The sequence below is a fragment of the Bos grunniens genome, chromosome 7 (assembly GCF_055505025.1).
Source record: "Bos grunniens cultivar Pamir isolate PY7600 chromosome 7, Bosgru_T2T1.0, whole genome shotgun sequence".
NCBI lineage: Eukaryota > Metazoa > Chordata > Mammalia > Artiodactyla > Bovidae > Bos > Bos grunniens.
The window spans coordinates 71229956-71243343 of record NC_141171.1 but is presented as its reverse complement, the minus strand read 5'-3'; positions in this window follow the sequence as shown (position 1 = coordinate 71243343).

The window sequence follows — 13388 nt, the reverse complement described above, 5'->3', positions numbered from 1 at the left end:
TGTCTGTTTACTCCATCCCACTCCCCTCACTGCCCCACCCAGAATCCTCATGATTGGCAGACTGAGGCCACAGAGTTAGCAGTTAGCTGACTCCACTTACAATTGGCCCATGACTTATGAACTTATGAATATCATGTTTTAATGCAGCAGTATATGACCACCCAAACTTCCTGTTCAACATGCAGATGCCCTGGCTACAGTGTAAACATGCTCTTCAGGACCTCTGAGGGTGGGGCCTGGGAACCTGCAATCTTGTAAAAACGCTCCAGGTGATTCTAATGTTGAAATGATTGTTATCTGATGCAAAATACTAAGCGAAGTTCGAAATTAACTCTCTACCTAACTTTTTACCCAGGTAATGGTTTCCACAGCATTTAGATTCTGCCTCCATGTTCATTCCTACCCCCAATTCTACATTTCATTGTTTTGTTCATTATCAGCATCTCTGAAGGAAGAGAGAGGCAAAATAAACTGGGTTAGCCTTTCAATTTGGGAGTGCCTATGATGGTTTCTGCATAAAAAATCAAAATTCTTCTCCTCCCTCCACCCAAAAATCATGTGCAGTCTGTCAGAACCCTTAGAATATTGTTTAGAGGGAAAGAATATTGTTTAGAAGGCTGATTTTTAAAAAAATCTTGAATCTCACAAACTGCAGTAGATGCTTCAAACACACACCTGATATGATTGCTCATTCCATGAGGGTTCTGCATGGAAAAGATCAACACACTCTTAAAATAGAATCTAGAGATACAAAGGAATCTGCAATAGTCTCACGTATTTGTACACAATGCAGTGTAGCTTCTGTTATTTTTATTAGCAATGAGAAGAGGCTTGTCACAGTCAGCCATCTGCTTGAGTCACTGCCCGGCTGCAGTGGCCATGGCTTTAGAGTAGGAACACTGAAATCAAAGCCTAGACTTACAGAAGAGTCACAGAGCAGGGAGCCAACAGTCCCCTGCAAGTGACACCTTCAGTGTCCTGAAAGACCCAGTCATACCTTATGTCATGAAAATTCGCCTACACCCTTGGATTCTTAAAGAGAACAAGTGGCTGTGACATCAGGTGGAAGCTATTATATTTGCTCTTACGAAAATGTTCGATATTTCAAAGTGGCCTCTGCAGTTCCATTAAAATTACAGACTTTTTTCTCCCCCCTGCTGCTTTTCCACATTCTAATACAGGCTTCTGAAAGAGGAAAATGAGAGTAAGCTAGCATGGGACTTTTCTGGAGTCAAAGAAATCCTGTCTCTGATTATGGCCTGACATCCAAGAAATCATCTTATTTTCTTCCTATTCTTTGTTTTTTACTTTAATCAATGTATAAAATCCTTTCATGCCAATAGAGAGTTTTCTGAATCTGAGATTACTGTTTGACCACAAAGTTCATAAAATGTTTTAAGCACTTTTTGCTGCTATTTGTAGCTAAGCTCTGTCTGATTCTTTTATGACCCTGTCAGGCTCTTTTGTCCATGGGATTCCATATCTAATCCTGACACTTGAGGTTTAGGAACCAGAAAGCAAAGACTTACCAAACCAAGGGCTAGCCTAGTACACTCTGCACCAATGAAGATGTGTATCCTAAAATAAAGACTGTTAGAAGACAGGATTTTTAAAAATTTGAATTCAATCAGCACCAATGAGAAAGGTGTTTGGAGTTGAGGGTCACTACAAAAAGTAGATTAGAAAAAATTATTCTGAGATGTGGAAACGAAGGTGAGTAGGTCCTCCCTATCCCCTGCCCCAAATAATAAGAGGTGGCGTTTTGAAAAGTAAAGGAAAAGAACAAACAGCAAGTTGTTGACCAGAATGTAGTCAAGGATTTACAAATCTTGTCTGCCATGGAGCACAGTGATGATCTCAGAGGGTCCTTAATCCATCATGCAAATGTTATTATATTTGGCATTTGTGCTGGGTATCAAGGACAAAATAGGTGGGAGAATTCAACATCTCTTTCTCTAGAAAACTATCCCAGATTTGTGGAAGGAGGTCAAGGAACAAGCACAGGGTTGGTGTGCTATAAGGAAATGGCTGGCTCTGCATGTGAAAACACACCATTGATGGAATCTGTTCTCAAGCCAACTCGGAGCCAGCCAGGATCTCAAACTTGATGACTGGGCTAACACCAGCAACTGTAGCTGCTGTTTCCTTTGCTTCTCCAGCCATCACAGCTAGGAATGTTTCACATTTGCACGGCTATATCCCTGCAACTGTTGTACAGCCAGAGAAGTTTTCTATTTGTCTCTTTTCCTTTTTTTTTTAAAAAGACTCCAGGGACGTCCCTGGCATTCCAGTAGTTGAGACGTCGCTTTCTAATGCAGGCAGTTCGGGTTCGATCCTGCATCAGGTTCGATCAGGGAGCAAAGATCCCATATGCCTCATGGCCAAAAGCCCAAAACATAAAGCAGAAACAATATTGTAACAAAGTAAATAAAGGCTTTAAAAATGGTCCACATCCCAAAAAAAAACCTTAAAAAAAAAATACTCCAAAGTCTATTTCAAGCTAACAGCCAGATTTAATCATCATCACTGTCATCATCATCATTTTTTCTGGTAATCATCAAGAAGCAAAAGATTAGAAGTGCAAAATATCAATCATGTGATTTTAATTGTTTTCAAAGGAAGAGAAAAGAAATGTCAGGTCCAACAAGGTCATGTGCCCCCTCAGCAGATAATTGTCTCCACAAGAAATCTTCTGATGTATTGAAACTGAAGTAGATTGTTAATGCCTTTCATTTACAGAGGGGAACTCAAGACTCTGTAGCATTATACAGTTTAGAGTATAAAGCAAGCCCCCCAGGCATTAGTCACTCTTTCTGGGTAATCATCTAAAAATAGGGATGGCCTTTCCAGCTACCCTTTGTAGTTGAAAATGTGATGATAGAGGTGCCTTCTAATGTCCATTTCATAGACTCTCTCTGATACAATCTTTTCTTTTCTCTTCCAAACTCTCATATTTGGGGGAAAGGAAGCACGTTATATTAAAGGTTAAGAAAATTGGACTATGTTTCCTGACCTGTAGCTTAATCAGGATTTTTTGGTACTGAGTATACAGAAACCCACTCAGACAGAAATAAAGTAGAGGGAGTTTATTATAGGAGTGCAGGAATGAAACTCTGAGAAAGTGCAAGAAGAGCGTACATGGGTTCAAGTGAAACCAGCAAATGGAAAGCTATTGGATTCCAGGGTTCCTGTCTCTAGAATGCCACCTTCTCTTGTGTCTGTACCCATCTGCAATAGATTCATCCTCTTTCTTCGATCAGGTTTTTTTCACATGCCATGGCCAAGATGGCCGCTCTATAGGCCTCAAGTTCCAATAAGCAGCAGACACTGCCTAGTGCCTCTCAGAATCAATGTAAATTCTCTGGAGAGGAAATAAGATATCCTGAGGTGGGGGCTGGTGTCTACTTCTGTCCAATAACTAGGACAATAGTCTGAGACCTTCTTAGTTTGCTTCTCTTGGCATGAAACCCCAAAATTATGAGCCAGGGTAAGGGCAACCAGGATGCCACTATCCTAAGCACACCATGTCCAAGTTAGAGCTTCATTCCATGAGCGGAGAAGGGGCAGAAAAAGAAGGTCTCCAGCTCTGGGACTTAGCCTCAGCAACTTGTCACTGGAGACACAATAGGAAATGCTGAAATGCTCCTCCTGGGAAAAAAGCCCTCCAACTGGGAGATGGGGGTAGAAGGAGTCCTGTGTTCTTGGCTGCACCCGTTAGAGTGAAGTTCCACTAATCATTGAATGGGGATAGAGATATTTTTTCCAGAAAGCTAAAGACTCTCACTTTTCTTACAAAATTTTCGTAGATTCTCTAGAACATGTTTTTTCATTTACTATATACACTTTGGACCATTTCCAGAGGATTTAAATGGTTATTTTTAAGTACTTTTCCCCAGTTTTCCTGGGGAGTGGGTTCACAAAGTCCCTTGTGTTATCATTCAAGAAATTGATCTCACTGTCTGCGTTAGATCTTTATATTTGATAGGTTTATATCTGGGGTATGCTAAGTCGCTTCAGTTGTGTCTGACTCTTTGAGACCCTATGGACTGTAGCTGCCAGGCTCCTCTGTCCATGGGATTTTCCAGGCAAGAATACTGGAGTGGGTTGCCATTCCTACTCCTGGAGGTCTTCCTGACCCAGGAATCGAACTTGTGTATATGCTACTCTTAAAATTAGAGAAGGCTTAGGCTGGTTTTCAAAAAAGGACCTATTCTATTCTTTTTTAAAATTAGAGTTTATTAATAAGAACTAGGAGTCTGAATATTCTTTACATGGTTAGTGAGATATCTAGTTCTACCAGCATTTTATTCATTCATTCAGCAAGTTTATGTCTAATGCCCAGCAGTCTCCAGCATTGTTCTAAATCCTGAAGACACCAATCTTTAAGGTAACAATAACCCAGTGTACGAGACAGCAAAAGAGACACTGATGTATAGAACAGTCTTATGGACTCTGTGGGAGAGGGAGAGGGTGGGAAGATTTGGGAGAATGGCAATGAAACATATAAAATATCATGTAGGAAACGAGTTGCCAGTCCAGGTTCGATGCACGATGCTGGATGCTTGGGGCTGGTGCACTGGGACGCCCAGAGGGATGGTATGGGGAGGGAGGAGGGAGGAGGGTTCGGGATGGGGAACACATGTATACCTGTGGCGGATTCATTTTGATATTTGGCAAAACTAATATAATTATGTAAAGTTTAAAAATAAAATAAAATTAGAAAAAAAAATTTTTTTTTTCTTTTCATATCTGGAGCTCAAAATCTAGTGGATGAAGACAGGCAATAAAAAAAGAAACACATAAGCAAGGTAATTAGAGATTCTGGTGAGTGCTATGAAGGAAGTAGGATCATCCGATAAGTGTGAGATTCTCTAAGGTGGTGAACAAGAGCTGAGATTTGAAAGATGAGAAGGATCCAGTGATGCAAAAGCCAAGAAAGAGAATTCCAGGTAGAGGAACCAGTGAATGCAAAGGACCTGAGTCAGGTGTGAGCACAACATGTTCAGGGAACAGAAACTACACTAGTATGGCTGGTGGAATAAAGGGAAGAGTGGAATGAGAAAAGGCTGGGAAGGCAGGCAGGAGCCTGTTCAAATACAAACTTGTAGGCTGTGGAATGGAGTGAGTTTTAAGTGCAGCAGGAGAACATTGGTAGGTTTTAGGCAGAAGACTAGGAGTAGTGACATGAGGGAAGCTATGGGAAGCTGATTTTAAATGTTTAAAATCAAAATTTCCAACAGTGAACTCTACCCTCAGCAAAATTCAATGTAAATTTTCTTGGTTTTTTTTTCCTTTTATTTTTATTATTATTTTATTTTATTTAACTTTACAATATTGTATTGGTTTTCCCATATATCAAAATGAATCTGCCACAGGTATACATGTGTTCCCCATCCTGAACCCTCCTCCCTTCTCCCTCCCCATACCATCCCTCTGGGTCGTCCCAGTGCTCCAGCCCCAAGCATCCAGTATCGTTCATCGAACCTGGACGGGCAACTCATTTCATATATGATATTATACATATTTCAATGCCATTCTCCCAAATCATCCCACCCTCTCCCTCTCCCACAGAGTCCAAAAGACTGTTCTATACATCTGTGTCTCTTTTGCTGTCTCGTATACAGGGTTATTGTTACCATCTTTCTAAATTCCATATATATGCGTTAGTATACTGTACTGGTGTTTTTCTTTCTGGCTTACTTCACTCTGTATAATAGGCTCCAGTTTCATCCACCTCATTAGAACTGATTCAAATGTATTCTTTTTAATGGCTGAGTAATACTCCATTGTGTATATGTACCACAGCTTTCTTATCCATTCATCTGCTGATGGACATGTAGGTTGTTTCCATGTCCTGACTATTATAAACAGTGCTGCGAAGAACATTGGGGTACACATGTCTCTTTCAATTCTGGTTTCCCAATCAAAAAATAGGCCAAAGAACTAAATAGACATTTCTCCAAAGAAGACATACAGATGGCTAACAAACACATGAAAAGATGCTCAACATCACTCATTATCAGAGAAATGCAAATCAAAACCACTATGAGGTACCATTTCACGCCAGTCAAAATGGCTGCGATCCAAAAGTCTACAAGCAATAAATGCTGGAGAGGGTGTGGAGAAAAGGGAACCCTCTTACACTGTTGGTGGGAATGCAAACTAGTACAGCCACTATGGAGAACAGTGTGGAGATTCCTTAAAAAACTGGAAATAGAACTGCCTTATGATCCAGCAATCCCACTGCTGGGCATACACACTGAGGAAACCAGAATTTTCTTGTTTTTGACTCTGTTTCCTAAACAGTTCGGTCCAGTTCAGTCGCTTAGTCGTGTTCGACTCTTTGCTACCCCATGGACCACAGCATGTCAGGCCTCCCTGTCCATCACCAACTCCTGAAGTTTACACAAACTCATGTAGAGTGAAAAAGTTGGCTTAAAGTTCAACATTCAGAAAACGAAGATCATGGCATCCGGTCCCACCACTTCATGGAAAATAGATGGGGAAACAGTGGAAACAGTGTCAGACTTTATTTTTCTGGGCTCCAAAATCACTACAGATGGTGACTGCAGCCATGAAATTAAAAGACACTTACTCCTTGGAAGGAAAGTTATGACCAACCTAGATAGCATATTCAACAGCAGAGACATTACTTTGCCAACAAAGATTCATCTAGTCCAGGCTATGGTTTTTCCAGTGGTCATGTATGGATGTGAGAGTTGGACTGTGAAGAAGGCTGAGCGCCGAAGAATTGATGCTTTTGAACTGTGGTGTTGGAGAAGACTCTTGAGAGTCCCTTGGACTGCAAGGAGATCCAACCAGTCCATTCTGAAGGAGATCAGCCCTGGGATTTCTTTAGAAGGAATGATGCTAAAGCTGAAACTCCAATACTTTGGCCACCTCATGTGAAGAGTTGACTCATTGGAAAAGACTCTGATGCTGGGAGGGATTGGGGGCAGGAGGAGAAGGGGACGACAGAGGATGAGATGGCTGATGGCATCACTGACTCGATGGACATGAGTCTGAGTGAACTCCGGGAGTTGGTGATGGACAGGGAGGCCTGGCATGCTGTGATTCATGGGGTCGCAAAGAGTCGGACGTGACTGAGCGACTGATCTGATCTGATCTGATGTCCATTGAGTCAATGATGCCATCAAACCATCTCATCCTCCGTCTTCCCCTTCTCCTCCTGCCCTCAATCTTTCCCAGCATCGAGGTCTTTTCAAATGAGTCAGCTCTTCACATCAGGTGGCCAAAGTACTGGAGTTTCAGCTTCAACATCAGCCCTTCCAATGAACACCCAGGACTGATCTCCTTTAGGATGGACTGGTTGGATCTCCTTGCAGTCCAAGGGACTCTCAAGAGTCTCCTCCAAAACCACAGTTCAAAAGCATCAATTCTTCGGCGCTCAGCTTTCATTACAGTTCAACTCTCACATCCATACATGACCACTGGAAAAACCATAGCCTTGACTAGATGGACTTTTGTTGGCAAAGTAATGTCTCTGCTTTTTAATATGCTGTCTAGCTTGGTCATAGTTTTCTTTCCTAAACATCCTTCTCCCTAATTAATGGAAGTTGATCTATTTCTCTACTCCACTATCAGAATAAGATGTACTTTGGACTTCTCTCTGTAGAGAGAAGTCTTATTTCTGCCATATTCTCCATATTCTCCTCCAAATAAACCGTATTTCTGCCATAGTCTCCTCTCTAGTCTCAGGAGATGAATGGCAGGTATACGTTCTTTTTTGCAAAGGAAGCCTTCCTGAATTTGTCCTATGTAATGCAATTCTATTTCCCCATTACCTTTTATATCCCGAGGTATCTCTGACTATGAAGCAGCTCCAAAATCTATAATTATACAGTGCTTCTCTGCCCCTCTTCCAGTGAAGCGATGCTTTATCTTAATTTCCCAACAATCACTGGAGGCTAAAAGTTAGTTGTGTTTCTCTGGTTCTGCCAAGCCCCTAAGTCAAGTAGTAAATTCTGTGAAAAGAAACACTTTAAGTGCTCCCAGTGCAGGGTTGGATTTAAACAACACTGTGTTTCTTCTGCAAGGACATACATCTGCTTTACAGCTTCAGATTTTCCTTTATATGGTTTTCTTAAAGAAAGGCATGCCCTGAACATCATTTTCTCCCTACTCACTCCCATGTTAATGGTTTGCAGCAGTGGAGGTTGCAGAGCCATGATTGAGAGTGTGGCCTTGAATTCCTGGGACCAGGTCCTGGATCAACCACTTCACATTGAGTCTTTGGACAAGTTGATTTCTATAAAATCTCCATGCTTCATATGTAAAATAGGGGTAAAATAGTGCTGGCCTCACAGGGCTGTTGTGAGAATTAAATGATGTGATGCCTGATATATCAGCATGCACGCAATAAGTGTTAGTATTCCCCTCACATAAGAAAAAGTGACTAGTTTATTGACATAAAAAGACACATGATGTGGGGAAACAGTGAGAGAAAACACCATCCCCACCCTCCATCCTGACTGATATCATGGCTCTGTCTGTGAACTAGGACACAGACTTTGAGGACAGATGCCAAGGCTGATGAGAAATGAGGATTAGGGAGGCTTCCAGAAGCTTTGAAATGCAATCTCATCTCAATCCCTAGGCAGACGACTAGGCTGAGGAATGTAACTCATCCATTCTATCTAAAAACCTTCACCCTGACTGTCCTCACCACCCAGAGGAATGGGCTCATGGTCCAGACATAGTCTGATATGCATTTATTACTCTCTCCAAAGAATATAATCAACTGCCAAGTTTGGTAGTGAAATTTGGAAATTATAATGAAGAAACAGCATAGGGAGGCAGATAAACCAGTGGATTCAGGATCAGGAGGCTTGAGTCCTAGTCCTACCTTAGGCATTAGTAAACTGGAAGATTCTGGAAAACTCATCTCCTCCTGCTCAGTTAGTTTTCTCATCTGTATAATGAGGAAGTGAAACAGAAGATCTTAAAAGACACCTCTTCAGTTCTAATATTCTATGGTAGTGAAAACAGAGTTGTCTCTATGTCTCCAAATTCCCAAGCAGAAGGAGTACAGAAAGGAATGGGGCTATCTACAATAGAAAGTGACCAAGAAATGACATGCAGAGTCTTAGTGCCTCACTAATGTGTGTTAGAACTCACTACTTGTGTTCACCCAAGAAACAAGCTGACTAAAATCCTAACATAAACTATTGATACTGCTGCTGCTAAGTCGCTTTAGTCGTGTCCGACTCTATGTGACCCCATAGATGGCAGCCCACCAGGCTCCCCCGTCCCTGGGATTCTCCAGGCAAGAACACTGGAGTGGGTTGCCATTTCCTTCTCCAATGCATGAAAGGGAAAAGTGAAAGGGAAGTCGCCCAGTTGTGTCTGACTCTTCGCAATCCCATGGACTGCAGCCTACCAGGCTCCTCTGTCCATGGGATTTTCCAGGCAAGAGTACTGGAGTGGGGTGCCAGAACTATTGATAGAATGACTGAAATGAAAAAGAATACAAGTATTGGGAAGGATGTGGAGAGACTGGCACTCTTGCATATTAATACATCATCTGAAGAACTGTTTGGCAGTGCCTGCTGACACTGATCCATACTCCAGGACCCAGAAATTCCTCTCCTCAGATTATCCCAACAGAAATGCTCACATATGTACACCAAAAGATATGTACATAAGTGCTCATAGCAGCACTATATGCAATAGATAAATACTGAAAACAGCCCAAATGCCTGCCTAGATTGCTCTAGGATACACAGATACTGGAACATTCATATAAGAAAACACCTTATCCTCACAGAATGAAATGAACTACAGCTAAATATGACACTATGGATGAATCTCAAAAACATGTCCAGCAAAAGAAGTCAGACACAAAAGACTACCTTTTTGATTGATCCCATTTATATAAAGTTTAAAAACATTCTAGGGAATTCCATGGTGGTCCAGTGGTTAGGACATCAGGCTTTCATTGTTGAGGGCACAGGTTCAATCTTTGGTAAGGGAACTAAGATTCCACAAGCCCTGCTGCAAGGCCATAAAGAAAAAAAAAGAAAGAGCAAAAAAGGAAACATCCTAAACAATTGTTTGAAGTCAGGAAAGTGGTCACCCTCTAGGGTGGATTAGTGTGATTAGAAGGGAGTATGTGAAGTTTTCTGCAGTACTAGTCATGTTCTGTTGTGTGGGTGCTGGTTATATGGTTGAGTTTACTTTGTGAATATTAGTTGAACTGTGTACTTTGATTTGATACAAGTTGCCAAAGAATTGATGCTTTTGAACTGTGGTGTTGGAGAAGACTCTTGAGAGTCCCTTGGACTGCAAGGAGATCCAACCAGTCCATTCTAAAGGTGATCAGTCCTGGGATTTCTTTGGAAGGAATGATGCTAAAGCTGAAACTCCAGTACTTTGGCCACCTCATGTGAAGTGTTGACTCATTGGAAAAGACTCTGATGCTGGGAGGGATTGGGGGCAGGAGGAAAAGGGGACAACAGAGGATGAGATGGCTGGATGGCATCACCGACTCGATGGACGTGAGTTTAAGTAAACTCCAGGAGTTGGTAGTGGACAGGGAGGCCTGGTGTGCTGTGATTCATGGGGTTGCAAAGAGTCAGACATGACTGAGCAACTGAACTGAACTGCACTGAATACTTCAATTATATTTACTAAAAAATAATAATAAATAAATAAAAGCTCAAATACAAAAATCATGTCTGAGCTTATTTCCCCTTGTGGGAAATGAAAGAATCACTTTCTTGTGGCAGGTATGTACGTGAGTATGTGTATTAGCTGCTCAGTCATGTCCAACTCTTTGGAACCCCATGGACATAGCCTACCAGGCTCCTCTGTCCATGGAATTCTCTAGGCGAAATACTGGAGTGAAAAAATTCCTTTCTCCAGAAGATCTTTCTGACCCAGGGATAGAACCCAGGTCTCCCGCATTGCTGGCAGACTCTTTACCATCTGAGCCACCAGGGAATATATATCTGCTCAATCTTGGGGTGTACAAAAAGCTACTTTGGGTTTTCTAAGCCAAACTTCACTTGTATTCTGGATCCCTCTTCTCATCCTGCTCCTAATACACGTCTCATTCTGTTAGTGGTGGAAGCAGCATCAATCAAGCTTGCATCTCTCTCCTCCCTTGGTCTCCCCTGGATTGTGTCTGAACTTCCTGGGTTGAGGGAGCTGAACCCAGCTGGATTGTGTCTGAGCTTCATAGGGCTGTGGGAGCTGAACCCTCAGCACCACAGCACCACAGCCAGTACCCAGGTGGGATCCACTGAGAGGCCCCTGCTTTCATCTATCTTTGGTTATTTGCCCCTCCAGACCACTGCTTTGTTCTCTTCTTCCCATTGTAATTCTCTGCTTCACGCTGTAAACTCAAAACCAAGACTTAGTAGTGCACTCCCCTGAAGCGATGAGAGCTGGCACCCAGCTGTCCAAATGTGAGGGGGCAGAATAGGGAAAAGGTGCAGTCATTATAGAAAACACAGGGTAAAATCAAGGTTAACATTTCAAAGGTATAATTTCCTCACATTTTCATCTACTAAGCATGGTGTTCCTCTTGGTAGCCTGCATATTCTATGTTGGGAGTACCTTTTCCAAAGGAGGAGGAATAAGAGGTGGAAATTGGGTGGAAAGAGAGGGCAAGATAAAGGGTTAGTGTTAGTCCCTAGGACTGCCATAACAAATCACCATAAAGAGGGTGGCTTAAAACAAATTGTATTCTCTCACAGTTCTGGAGGCTTGAAGTGTGAAGTCAAGGTGTTGGCAAGGTTGGTTCCTTTTGGAGGCCTCTGAAGGACAACTGGTTCTATGCCTGTCTCCTAGCTTTCGGTGGTCACTGGCAATCACTGGCATTCCTTGGTTTGTACATGTATCACTGTGATCTCTGCCTCCATTGTCATATGGTGTTCTTCCCTATGTGTGTCTCCCAAATTTCCTCTTCATATAAAGATTACAGTCTTAGTGTATCAGTTTGCTAAGGCTGCAGCAACAAAATATCACAAATTGAGTGACATAAATAACAAAATTATACTGCCTTTCAGTTTTGGAGACTAGAAGTCTAGAATCAAGCTATTGGTAGGGTTGGTTCCTTCTAGATCTCTCTTTGGCTTCTATATGACCGTCTTATCCCTGTGACTCTTTACATCATCTTCCCTCTACACGTGTCTGTCTCTGTCCAAATTTCCCCTTTTTATATGGACATTGGTTGTACTGGATCAAGACCCACACCAAGAATATCATTTTAACTTAACTGCCTCTATGAAAACCCTATCTTCAAATAGAGTCACATTCTGAGATACTGGGGATTTGGACTCCAATGTATCTTTTTCTTTTTTTAAGCAGTAAAGGCAACAATTCAGCTCATAACAATTTTCAAAGACCCTACTTCCAAATAAGGTCATGTTCACAAATACCAGTAGTTAGGACTTCAAAATACCTTTTTTTGAGAGACACCGTTCCACTTATCCATTTCCAGTGGCTCAGACAGTAAAGAATCTACCTGCAATGCAGGAGACCTGGGTTCAATCCCAGGGTTGGGAAGATCCCCTGGAGAGGGAATAGCTACCCACTCAAGTATTGTTGCCTGGAGACTTCCATGGACAGAGGAGCCTGGTGGGCTACAGTCCATGGGGTTGCAAAGAGTCAGTCATGACTGAACAACCAATACTTACTTACTTATTTCACTTATAACAGTCAGATTCCAAGAGCCCCTGAGAACTGCAAGAGTGCTGACTTCATCACTCCTCAGGTCAGGATATGATTCTAGGAAGTCTTTGTTTGAGTGCTCTGAGCTGCCCCGGCATCCCCAGTGTACCTCTAACCTAGTACTTACTACATCATGTTGAAACCCATGTGAAATCTGTTTATGTCTTTGCCACCAACCCTCCTCATCCTATCCAGGACTATGAGCTCTTCCAGGATAGGGACCAAATCTTATTATTCATCTTTAAGCCTCTACTCTGGGTCTGGCATAATATAGGTGCTCAATGAGTGTTAGACTGAACTGAATTGTTTGCCTACCATGTAAAAACTTGTCATTTCGTATTCTGTCATCAGCCGTGAGAAAATAAGTAAGCCAAGTTTATTTTTGGTTGATTATATAAATCATGCAACCACAGGCTATCAGAATCAGCGTGTATCCTACAGATTTTCTAACATAAAACTAGCAGATAGCCAACACATATCTCCTCACTGTCAGCTCTGCACCTATGCAGACATCACTAATCTATTATGGCATTCTTTCCCACACAAAGCTTAGGTACAGGTTCAGAATCATTCTCAATATGTAATTCCAAATGATGAAACAAATTTGCTTTTGGGGGGGGCATGGTTCAACTCTATTCCTCCCAATAGATGAGAAAATGGAGACCCACAGTAAAGAACTATGTCCAAGATGA